This window comes from Manis javanica, chromosome 14, assembly GCF_040802235.1.
Source record: "Manis javanica isolate MJ-LG chromosome 14, MJ_LKY, whole genome shotgun sequence".
NCBI lineage: Eukaryota > Metazoa > Chordata > Mammalia > Pholidota > Manidae > Manis > Manis javanica.
The window spans coordinates 57569836-57583461 of NC_133169.1; positions in this window are offsets into that span (position 1 = coordinate 57569836).

Sequence of the window (13626 nt, forward strand, 5' to 3'; positions counted from 1 at the left end):
TCAGTCTCCAATCTTCTGAAGCATAACGAACAAGTTCTTACATGGTGAATGAATTCTTATATAGTGAATAAATTCTTACATGGTGAACAGTACAAGGGCATTCATCACAGAAACTTTCGGTTTTGATCACGCATTATGAACTATAAACAATCAGGTCAAATATGAATATTCGTTTGATTTTTATAGTTCATTTATATGTGGATCCCACATTTCTCCCTTTATTATTATTATTTTTATTTTTAATAAAATGCTGAAGTGGTAGGTAGATGCAAGATAAAGGTAGAAAACATAGTTTAGTGCTGTAAAAGGGCAAATGTAGATGATCAGGTATGTGCCTATGGACTAAGTATTAATCCAAGCTAGAAAAGGGCAGCAAAACATCCACGGATGCAGAAGATTTCTCTCAAAACAGGGGGGGTGAGGATCTGAGCCTCACCTCTGTTGATCCCCAATTTCTCTCCTGATGGCCCCCCTGTGACTGTGCCTGTCTTAGGTTGTTCCTCCCTTGAGGAATCTTACCCGTCTCTGGCTAACCAGTCATCTTCCGGGGCCATACAGGGAAATGTAAAGTTGGTAAGTGAGAGAGAAGCCATATTGTTTGAAAAGGTTAGCTTTTTACTTCTTTGCAGATTTATGCCCTGTGGCTTCTATGCCCAGCACTTGTCTCGAGGTATCTTTACCACCTGGAGGAATTATGATACTCGGTAAATTCGATATGGGGCATGAATTCTATTTAAGGGTTGTAATTAGGAAGGAAGAAGAAAAGCTATACAGGTAGCATATGGAAGAAAATATGGGAGGATTGATTATTTCTTTGACATATCTTCTTGTAGAGTACCTTAAGCATGTATAGGTTTTAAACTACTAACTAACTTGCGCTCACATATTAACATAATAGGAATACGGTGACATAAACAAAGCAAATCTATATTTACCATCCATCTCCAGTGAAGCCAGAAAACCATTTAGGCACCCTAGGCATTTGTGAAAATTTGTCTATAATATGATGGATACTGTTCAACTGTACTTGAACAATCTTGAGAGAAATCAGAAAAGTTAAAGCAACCCATTTCTGGGATCTGTTCACATCCCATATGTTCTTTTAACCGTAGATAGTCTATAGTCATAAGATTTTGGAGTGCTACAACTTGCACCCCTCCCAACTCCTGGTTGAGTTCCAACAGTACAGATTCGGTCAAATTCGCTGTCTCACTGTATGCACATGCCAGCCTAGACATCTCCCTCCTCATTCCAATGGCAAGTCCAGGAAACAGTGGGGTGGATGCAGCCACAACCGCAGCATCATCCGGATCCCTGTGGAGGCCTTATGATGATCATCTCCCGGCACAAGTCTTCCAGAGAGTGCTGATGCCGGAAGCTTCTCCTCATATCGTATCTTAGTTCATTTTCTGGGTAGCCAAGCAAGGCCTTGATCTTCTGCAAAGAAACAAACAGACCCTTTGCCCACACTTTGACATGTCCTCTATACCACTGTGTAGAACTCATTGGATGTCAGCACACAGGAACTGCTTTTTTTTTCTTTATTAAGAGAAAGGAATATTATTAGAAAAGAGTACCTCTATAGCTGATCATCTGTGATCAACATTAAGGATATTTAAAGCATGCGTTGATCGTTGATTTACCAATAGTTTTATCCTATCAAGGAGTAATCCCCCTTTTCTTTCTTTCTTCCTTTTTTTCTTAATCTTTAATCTACACTTACATGAAGAATATTATGTTTACTATGCTCTCCCCTATATCAGGACCCCCTAAAAACCACATTACGGTTACTGTCCATCAGCTTAACAAAATGTTGTAGAATCACTACTTGTCCTCTCTATGTTGTGCAGCCCACCCTCCCCTTTCTCCCTCCCCCCCATGCATGCTAATCCTAATACCCCCTTCTCTTCCCCCACCTTATCCCTCCCTGCCCACCCATCCTCCCCAGTTACTTTCCCTTTGGTACCTGTTAGTCCATTTCTGGGTTCTGTAATTCCGCTGCTGTTTTGTTCCTTCAGTTTTTCCTTTGTTCCTATACTCCTCAGATGAGTGAAATCATTTGGTATTTCTCTTTCTCCACTTGGCTTATTTCACTGAGCATAATACTCTCCAGCTCCATCCATGTTGCTGCAAATGGTTGGATTTTTCCACTTCTTATGGCTGAGTAATATTCCATTGTGTATATGTACCACTCTTCTTTATCCATTCATCTACCAATGGACATTTAGGTAGCTTCCAATTTTTGGCTATTGTAAATAGTGCTGCGATAAACATAGGGGTGCATCTGTCTTTCTCAAACTTGATTGCTGCATTCTTAGGGTAAATTCCTAGGAGTGGAATTCCTGGGTCAAATGGTAGGTCTGTTTTAAGCATTTTGATGAACCTCCATACTGCTTTCCACAATGGTTGAACTAATTTACATTCCCACCAGCAGTGTAGGAGGATTCCCCTTTCTCCACAGCCTCGCCAACATTTGTTGTTGTTTGTCTTTTGGATGGCAGCTATCCTTACTGGTGTGAGGTGATACCTCATTGTAGTTTTAATTTGCATTTCTCTGATAATTAGCGATGTGGAGCACCTTTTCATGTGTCTGTTGGCCATCTGTATTTCTTTTTTAGAGAACTGTCTGTTCAGTTCCTCTGCCCATTTTTTAATTGGGTTATTTGTTTTTTGCTTGTTGAGGTGTGTGAGCTCTTTATATATTCTGGACGTCAAACCTTTATCGGATCTGTCATTTTCAAATATACTCTCCCATACTGTAGGGTTACTTTTTGTTGAATTGATGGTGTCTTTCGCTGTACAGAAGCTTTTCAGCTTAATGTAGTCCCACTTGCTCATTTTTGCTGTTGTTTTCCTTGCACGGGGAGATACGTTCAAGAAGAGGTCACTCATGTTTATGTCTAAGAGGTTTTTGCCTATGTTTTTTTCCAAGAGTTTAATGGTTTCGTGACTTACATTCAGGTCTTTGATCCATTTTGAGTTTACCTTTGTATATGGGGTGAGACAATGGTCCAGTTTCATTCTCCTACATGTAGCTGTCCAGTTTTGCCAGCATCATCTGTTGAAGAGACTGTCATTTTGCCATTGTATGTCCATGGCTCCTTTATCAAATATTAATTGACCATATTTGTTTGGGTTAATGTCTGGAGTCTCTAATCTGTTCCACTGGTCTGTGGCTCTGTCCTTGTGCCAGTACCAAATTGTCTTGATTACTATGGCTTTGTAGTAGAGCTTGAAGTTGGGGAGTGAGATCCCCCCTACTTTATTCTTCTTTTTCAGGATTGCTTTGGCTATTTGGGGTCTTTGGTGTTTCCATATGAATTTTTGAATTATTTGTTCCAATTCATTGAAGAATGTTGCTGGTAATTTGAGAGGGATTGCATCAAATCTGTATAGTGCTTTGGGCAGGATGGCCATTTTGACAATATTAATTCTTCCTAGCCATGAGCATGGGATGAGTTTCCATTTCTTAGTGTCCCCTTTAATTTCTCTTAAGAGTGCCTTGTAGTTTTCAGAGTATAAGTCTTTCACTTCTTTGGTTAGGTTTATTCCTAGGTATTTTACTCTTTTTGATGCAATGGTGAATGGAATTGTTTTCCTGGTTTCTCTTTCTATTGGTTCATTGTTAGTGTATAGGAAAGCTACAGATTTCTGTGTGTTAATTTTGTATCCTGCAACTTTGCTGTATTCCGATATCAGTTCTAGTAGTTTTGGAGTGGAGTCTTTAGGGTTTTTTATGTACAGTATCATATCATCTGCAAATAGTGACAGTTTAACTTCTTCTTTACCAATCTGGATTCCTTGGATTTCTTTGTTTTGTCTGATTGCCGTGGCGAGGACCTCCAGTACTATGTTAAATAACAGAGGGGAGAGGGGGCATCCCTGTCTGGTTCCTGATCTCAGAGGAAATGCTTTCAGCTTCTCGCTGTTCAGTATAATGCTGGCTGTGGGTTTATCATATATGGCCTTTATTATGTTGAGGTACTTGCCCTCTATTCCCATTTTGCTGAGAGTTTTTATCATGAATGGATGTTGAATTTTGTCAAATGCTTTTTCAGCATCTATGGAGATGATCATGTGGTTTTTGTCTTTCTTTTTGTTGATGTGGTGGATGATGTTGATGGATTTTTGAATGTTGTACCATCCTTGCATCCCTGGGATGAATCCCACTTGGTCATGGTGTATGATCGTTTTGATATACTGTTGAATTCTGTTTGCTAATATTTTATTGAGTATTTTTGCATCTACATTCATCAGGGATATTGGTCTGTAATTTTCTTTCTTGGTGGGGTCTTTGCCTGGTTTTGGTATTAGGGTGATGTTGGCTTCATAGAATGAGTTTGGGAGTATTCCCTCTTCTTCTATTATTTGGAACACTTTAAGGAGAATGGGTATTATGTCTTCTCTGTGTGTCTGATAAAATTCCAAGGGAAATCCTTCCAGCCCCGGGGTTTTGTTCTTGGGTAGTTTTTTGATTACCATTTCAATTTCTTTGCTCGTATTTGGTTTAACTTTTGTGTTTCTTCCTTGGTCAGTCTTGGGAGGTTGTATTTTTCTAGGAAGTTGTCCATTTCTTCTAGGTTTTGTAGCTTGTTGGCATATAGGTTTTCATAGTAGTCTTTAATAATTCTTTGTATTTCTGTGGAGTCTGTTGTGATTTTTCCATTTTCAATTCTGATTATGTTGATGTGTTGATTCTCTTTTTCTCTTAATAAGTTTGGCTGGAGGCTTATCTATTTTGTTTATTTTCTCAAAAAACCAGCTCTTGGTTTCATTGATTTTTGCTATTGTTTTATTCTTCTCAACTTTGTTGATTTCTTCTCTGATCTTTATTATGTCCCTCCTTCAGCTGACTTTAGGCCTGATTTGTTCTTCTTTTTCCAGTTTCGATAATTGTGATGTTAGACTATTCATTTGGGATTGTTCTTCCTTCTTCAAGTGTGCCTGAATTGCTATATACTTTCCTCTTAAGACTGCTTTCACTGCATCCCACAGAAGTTGGGGCTTTGTGTTGTTGTTGTCATTTGTTTCTATATATTCCTTGATCTCTATTTTGATTTGTCCATTGATCCATTGATTATTTAGTAGCATGTTGTTAAGCCTCCATGTGTTTGTGAGCCTTTTTCTTTTCTTTGTAGAATTTATTTCTAGTTTTATACCTTTGTGGTCTGAAAAATTCCTTGGTAGAATTTCAATATTTTGGAATTTACTGAAGCTCTTTTTGTGAGCTAGTATGTGGTCTATTCTGGAGAATGTTCCATGTGCACTTGAGAAGAATGTATATCCTGTTGCTTTTGGATGTAGAGTTCTATAGATGTCTATTAGGTCCATCTGTTCTAGTGTGTTGTTCAGTGCCTGTGTGTCCTTACTTACTTTCTGCCCGGTGGATCTATCCTTTGGGGTGAGTGGTGTGTTGAAGTCTCCAAAAATGAATGCATTGCAGTCTATTTACCTCTTTAGTTCTGTTAGTATTTGTTTCACATTTGCTGGTGCTCCTGTATTGGGTGCATATATATTTAGAATGGTTATATCCTCTTGTTGGACTGAGCCCTTTATCATTATGTAGTGTCCTTCTTTATCTCTTGTTACTTTCTTTGTTTTGAAGTCTATTTTGTCTGATATTAGTACTGCAACCCCTGCTTTCTTCTCACTGTTGTTTGCCTGAAATTTGTTTTTCCATCCCTTGACTTTTAGTCTGTGCTTGTCTTTGGGTGTAAGGTGAGTTTCTTGTAAGCAGCATATAGATGGGTCTTGCTTTTTTATCCATTCTATAACTCTGTGTCTTTTGATTGGTGCATTCAGTCCATTTACATTTAGGGTGACTATTGAGAGATATGTACTTATTGCCATTGCAGGCTTTAGGTTAGTGGTTACCAAAGGTTCAAGGTTAGCTTCTTTAGTATCTTACTGCCTAACTTAGCTCGCTATTGAGCTGTTATATACACTGTCTGGAGATTCTTTTCTTCTCTCCCTTCTTATTCCTCCTCCTCCATTCTTCATATGTTGTGTGTTTTGTTCTGTGCTCTTTTTAGGGGTGCTCCCATTTAAGGCAGTCCCTGTAGGATGCCCTGTAGAGGTGGTTTGTGGGAAGCAAATTCCCTCAGCTTTTGCTTGTCTGGGAATTGTTTAATCCCGCCATGATATTTAAATGATAGTCGTGCTGGATACAGTATCCTTGGTTCAAGGCCCTTCGGTTTCATTGCATTAAATATATCATGCCATTCTCTTCTGGCCTGTAGGGTTTCTGTCGAGAAGGCTGATGTTAGCCTGATGGGTTTTCCTTTATAGGTGACCTTTTTCTCTCTAGCTGCCTTTAAAACTCTTTCCTTGTCCTTGATCCTTGCCATTTTAATTACTATGTGTCTTGGTGTTGTCCTCCTTGGATCCTTTCTGTTGGGGGTTCTGTGTAATTCCGTAGTCTGTTCGATTATTTCCTCCCCCAGTTTGGGGAAGTTTTCAGCAATTATTTCTTCAAAGAGACTTTCTATCCCTTTTCCTCTTTCTTCTTCTTCTGGTACCCCTATAATACGTATATTATTCCTTTTGGATTGGTCACATAGTTATCTTAGTGTTGTTTCATTCCTGGAGATCCTTTTATCTCTCTCTATGTCAGCTTCTATACGTTCCTGTTCTCTGGTTTCTATTCCTTCAATGGCCTCTCGCATCTTATCCATTCTGCTTATAAATTCTTCCAGGGATTGTTTCACTTATGTGATCTCCTTCCTGACATCTGTGATCTCCCTCTGGACTTCATCCTGTTGCTCTTGCATTTTTCTCTGCATCTCTGTCAGCATGTTCATGATTTTTATTTTGAATTCTTTTTCTGGAGGACTGGTTAAGTCTGTCTCTTTCTCAGGTGTTGTCTCTGTGATCTTTGTCTGCCTGTAGTTTTGCCTTTTCATGGTGATAGAGATAGTTTGCAGAGCTGGTACGAGTGACTGCTGGAAGAGCTTCCCTTATTGTTGGTTTGTGGCCTTCCTCTCCTGGGTGAATACTGACCTCTAGTGGCTTATGCTTGTCAGCTGTGCCCATACAGGGCTTCTGCTACCTGCCCATTTGCTATGGAGTTTATCTCCGCTGTAGCTGTGGGCGTGGCCTGGCTGGGGCTGCTCCTCCAAAATGGTGGAGCCCTGTTTGACGGGGAGCGGCCAGGAGGCTATTTATCTCCGTAAGGGGCCTCTGTGTTCCCTGTTGCCCAGGGGGTTAGAGTTCCCAGAGATCCCCAGATTCCCTGCCTCTGGACTAAGTGTCCTGTCCTGCCCCTTTAAGACTTCCAAAAAGCACTCTCCAAACCAAACCAACAACAGCAACAACGAAAGAAAAAAAAAAAATGGAAAAAACGTGCGATTTTCTTTGTCCTCAGGCGCCGGTCCCAGGCACCCGCTCACCGGTCCTGCTGCCCTGCCTCCATAGCACCGGGGTCCCTTTCCCTTCAAGGCTTCTGAAAAGCACCCGCCAAAAAAAAAAAAAAAGGGGGAAAAATGCGCGATATTGTTTGTCCTCAGGCGCCCGTCCCAGGCACCCGCCCACTGGTCCTGCTGCCCTGCCTCCCTAGCACTGGGGTCCCCGTCCCTCCAAGGCCTCCAAAAAACACTCGCCAAAAAAAAAGGGAAAAATGCGCGACCCTCTCCGTCCCCAGGCGCCGATCCCAGGCACCCGCTCACCGGCCCTGCCGCCCTGCCTCCCTAGTACTGGAGTCCCTGTCCCCCTAAGGCCTCCAAAAAGCACTCACCAAAAAGAAAAAAAAAGGGAGAAGCGCGTGATTTTCTTTGTCCTCAGGCGCCGGTCCCAGGCATCCGCCCACCGGTCTTGCTGCCCTGTTTCGCTGGTATTGGGGTCCCTGTCCCTTTAAGGCTTCAAAAAAACACTCGCCAAAAAGAAAAAAAAAGGGGAAAAACGCGTGATTTTTTCCGTCCTCAGGCGCCGGTCTCAGGCACCCACCCACTGGTCCCGCCGCCCTGCCTCCCTAGCACTGGGGTCCCTGTCCCTTTAAGGCTTCCAAAAAGCACTTGCCAACAAAAAATCCGCTCTGGTTTCTTTCCACCCACCAGGAGCTGGGGGGAGGGGCGCTCGGGTCCCGCCAGGCCGGGACTTGTATCTTACCCCCTTCGCAAGGCGCTGGGTTCTTGCATGTGTGGATGTGGTCTGGATGTTTTCCTGTGTCCTCTGGTCTCTATTTTAGGAAGAGTTTTCTTTGTTATATTTTCATCGATCTATGTGTTTTTGGGAGGCGATTTCCACTGCTCTACTCATTCTGCCATCTTGGCTCCTCCCTTCTTATGTGATTTTTTTAAAAAAAGAAACTGACTATCTTGTCATAGTACCTATCTATATAAAATGCTCTATAGGAAGAGGTGTTGTTTTTGTTTTCTTAGTTTACATTCCCAGAGCTTTCCATGCCCAAATGGGGGTGCCTGCTATATTATTCAAACAGCACCCTTGATCATTTGGTAAATGCATAATGAGAGAAGGCAAACAACATCTTTAGGGCATGTGGAAACTTCCCAGGTATGCTCCAGATATTTTATTTTGGCAAATTAGAACTTGCAAGTTTTCAGAGTAAACTATGCGATTCTGTCTTTTTCTCAACTACTCAAAGGAGGTGAAACTGTCTCCTCCCAAACCTCAAACAAAAATCCAATCTGCAGAAACAGACCTATAGGATTATGTTTTGTTCTGAAACAAAAGATAAATTTTGTCAGGGAACTTACATCAAGTTGTCTGTGTTGCTGTGGTATTTACAGAGAATCCCTGGATTGGATTTTCTTAAATCTACTCATATGATCTGCTTGAGTCAAGAAATTGGACTAACTCAGCAAATTTTGAGGGCTTACAATGCAGACCATTACAACTTTAATAATTAATAAAAGTACTAGAAGAATATTGGATAAGTTTCATATTTCTGAACATTTGGAATTCTTTCAGGAACTTAATCAAATCTCCTTAGCATCAGATCCTTAGGATGCTTAAAGGAATTACCCAAAGTAAATAGAGCAAGAAAAGCAGACTATTTAAGGTGTTGACTTAGTGGCAGTATCAATTCATCAAACTCCTCCAAAAATAGGTTATTTATTCAAAACATGAGATGTATTTTTTCTGTTCTATAAAAAGAACTAATGCCTCAACACCAAAACAACAAATAACCCAATTAAAAAATGGGCAGAGGAACAAACATTTTTCCAAAGACTGTACAGAGGGCCAACAGGTACAAGAAAAGGTGCTCCACATTGCTAATCATCAGGGAAATGAAAATCAAAACCACAATGAGATATCACCCCACACGAGTTAGAATGGCCACTATCCAAAAGACAAGAAACAAGTGTTGGTGAGGATGTGGCAAAAAGGGAACTCTCCGATGTAAACTGGTGCCGCTACTATGAAAGCAGTATGGAACTAGAAATAGAAATACTATTTTACCCAGTAACCCCACTTCTAGGAATTTCCTCAAATAAAATAAAATCTCTGATTCAAGAAGATACATGCGCTTCTATGTTTATTGCCACATTATTTGCAATTGGTATGGAAGCAACCAAGTGCCCACCAATAGAAGAATGGATGAAAAACAGGTGGTACATATACACAATGGAATATTATTCACTCATAAAAAAGTAAAGAAATGCTCCCATTTGTGACAGCATGTATGGACCTAGACGACATTATACTAAGTGAAATAAGCCAGGTGCAGAAAGGCAAATACTGTATGATTTCATTTATATGGGGAATCTAAAAACCAAACAAAATAAAATGATCAAAACAGCAGTAGACACACAGACACTGAGAAGTGACTCATGGTTACCATAGGGGATGTGTTGAGGTGGGTAGGGTGGTGAGGGGGATAGAGAGGCACCAAAATCTCAATCATAATATAAGTTGGTCACAGCATGGAGATATAGTCAATAGTTCTGTAACATCTTTCTCTGTTAACAGATACTAACTGCACTAGTTTGGCTGAGGATTTAATAATGTGGGTAACTGTTGAATCACTGTGTTTTATACTTGAAACCAATATAATATTGCATGTCAATGATAATTCAATCAGAAAATAATTTTAAAAATGATAGTAATGGGTAACTGTCTTGCCTGAGGGTTTCAGCTTCGGTCAAGATCACTATGGTTTGGTGAGACTGATAAATGACAGTGGAACATACTTGGGCTAAAAAGGTTTATATCCAGCTTTATTCTCATGGTGATAGGTTGAGCACTAGAATAACATCTGTATCTAGCAGTCTGCAGGTCCGTGTCCACCTCCATCTCTGCCTCTACCAAGAGCACTGGGTAGAGCTCTTTATATAGTGACTCAATCAATAATAGCTCATTGTCTACTGGTGTGGAAGCATTAGCCTAGCAGTAGGCCAATTACATCATCAAGTAGTTTACAGTCAGGTGAGGATCCTGGCCATAGGAAGTTCCATTTTCCCCACAATAACATATTGAACTTTTTTTAAAAATCTGAATTCACGAGAGGCGGAGCCAAGATGGCGGCATGAGTAGGACAGTGGAAATCTCCTCCCAAAAACATATATATTTTTGAAAATACAACAAATACAACTATTCTTAAAAGAGATACCAGAAGATTCAGGACAACAGCCAAGCTACATCTACACCTGCGAGAACCCAGAGCTTCACAAAGGGGGTAAGATACAAGCCATGGCCTGGTGAGACCCGAGCACCACCCATACCCTAGCTCCCCGGCGGGAGGAGAGGAGTTGGAGCAGGGAGGGAGACAGAGCCCAGGACTGCTAAATAACCAGCCCTAGTCATACGTACTGGGAGCATAGACACACAGTGCATGGTGTGCTGGATACTAGAGAAATGGAAAAGTAAAACCTGCGAGCGGGTTGCCACAGCTGGTGCCCCTGGGACAAAAGAAAAGCAAGTGCTTTTGAAAGTCTTAAAGGGACAGGAGCCTCACAGCTGCAGAGAAGCATCCCAGCACACTCAGCCCAGCAGCTAGGAATCCCGGGAAACGTCAGGCAGCAGCGGGGCTCTGAGACCCCTAACGGTGATAAACAGCCTCCTGCCTGTTCCCCTTCTGGCGTGGCTGTGCCATAGTAGATCAGCAGCCTGAGACCGGCCACGCCCACAGCAGCCATGCAGAGCATCCTCCACAGCAGCCTGGGCAAGAATCAGAGACCCCATCTGCTTGCAGCTGCCCAGCACAAACCACTAGGGGTTGCCATTCTCCCAGGAGAGGAAAGCAAGGAGCAAGCGGGAAGGGACTTTTTTCTCCCAGCTGACACACACGCCAACTGCCCATGACTACCTCTATCACCATGAAAAGGGAGAAGAATTTGATCCAGACCAGAATCACACAGACATCCTCACCTGAGAGGGTACCTGGGGAGAGAGACTTAACCAATCTTCCTGAAAAATAATTCAAAATAAAGGTCATAACCATGCTGATGGACTTGCAGAGAAATATGCAAGAGCTGAGGAGGGAGAATACAGAAATAAAACAATCTCTGGAAGGACTTAAAAGCAGAATAGATGAGATGGAAGAGGCCATTAATGGAATAGAAATCAGAGAACAGGAATACAGAGAAGCTGAGGCAGAGAGAGATAAAAGGATCTCCAGTAATGAAAGAATATTAAGAGAACTGTGTGACCAATCCAAACAGAACAATATTTGCATTGTAGGGGTACCAGAAGAAGAAGAGAAAAAGGGATAGAAAGTGTCTTTGAAGAAATAATTGCCAAAAAACTCCCCAAACTGGGGGACGAAATAGTCTCTCAGACCATGGAAGCACACAGAACTCCCAACACAAGGGACAAAAGGAGGACAATACCAAAACACATAATAATTAAAATGGCAAAGATCAAGGACAAGGATGGAGTATTAAAGGCAGTCAGAGAGAGAAAAAAGGTCACCTACAAAGGAAAACCCATCAGGCTATCATCAGACTTCTCAACAGAAACCTTACAGGCCAGAAGAGAATGGCATGATATATGTAATGCAATGCAACAGAAGGGCCTTGAACCAAGGATACTGTATCCAGCACAATTATCATTTAAATATGAAGGAGGGATTAGACAATTCCCAGACAAGCAAAAGTTGAGAGAATTTGCCTCCCTCAAACCACCTCTACGGGGTATTTTAAAGGTACTATTCTAGATGGGAGCACTCCTAAGACTAAACAGATGTTACCAGAGAAAATAAAATCATAGCAAAGAAAGGAAAACAATCAAATACTAACTAAAGGCAAGAAATAAAATCAACTACCCACAAAAGCAGTCAAAGGAAACACAAAAGAGCACAAAATAAAACACCGAATATATAAAGAATGGAGGAGGAGGAAAAAGAAGAGAGAGAAATAAAGAATCATCAGACTGTGTTTACAATAGCTCAATAAGTGAGTTAAGTTAGACAGTAAGATAGTAAAGAAGCTACCCTTGAACCATTGGTAACCATGAACCTAAAGCCAGCAATGGCAATAAGTACATATCTTTCAATAATGACCCTAAATTTAAATGGACTGAATGCACCAATCAAAAGACACAGAGTAATAGAATGGATAAAAAAGCAAGACCCATCTATATGCTGCTTACAAGAGACTCACCTCAAACCCAAAGACATGCACAGACTAAAAGTTAAGGGATGGAAAAAGATACTGCATGCCAAAAATAGGGAGGAAAAAGCAGGTGTTGCAGTACTAGTATCAGATAAAATAGACTTCAAAACAAAGATAGTCACAAGAAGGACATTACATAATGATAAAGTGGTCAATCCAATAAGAAGATATAACCATTATAAATATCTATGCTCATAACACAGGAGCACCTACATATGTGAAACAAATACTAACTGAACTAAAAAGGGAAATAGAATGCAATGCATTCATTCTAGGAGATTTCAACACTCCACTCACTCTGAAGGACAGATCAACCAGACCGAAAATAAATAAGGACACAGAGGCACTGAAAAACACATTAGAACAGATGGACCTAACAGACATCTACAAAACTCTACACCCAAAAGCAGCAGAATACACATTCTTCTCAAGTGCACATGGAACATTTTCAAGAATAGATCATTTACTAGGCCACAAAAAGAGCCCCAATAAATTCAAAAAGATTGAAATTGTACCAACCAGTTTCTCGGACACAAAGTTATGAAACTAGGAATAAATTACACAAAGAAAATGAAAAATCCCACAAACACATGGAGGTTTCACAAAATGCTCCTAAATAACCAATGGATCAATGGCCAAATAAAAACAGAGATCAAGCAATACATGGAGACAAATGACAACAATAATTCAACACCACAAAATCTGTGGGACACAGCCAAGGCTGTGCTAAGAGGAAAGTATATTGCAATACAGGCCTACCTCAGGAAAGAAGAGCAATCCCATATAAGCACTCAAACTCACAATTAATGAAACTAGAAAAAGAAGAAAAAATGAGACCCAAAGTCAGTAGAAGGAGGGACATAGTAAAGATCAGAGCACAAATAAATAAAATCGAGAATAAAACAATAGAAAGAATCAATGAAAGCAAGAGCTGGTTTTTCAAGAAAATAAACAAAATAGATAAACCCCTAGCCAGACTTATCAAGAAAAAAAGAGAGTCTACACACATAAACAGAATCAGAAATGAGAAAGGAAAAATCACTGCAGACACCACAGA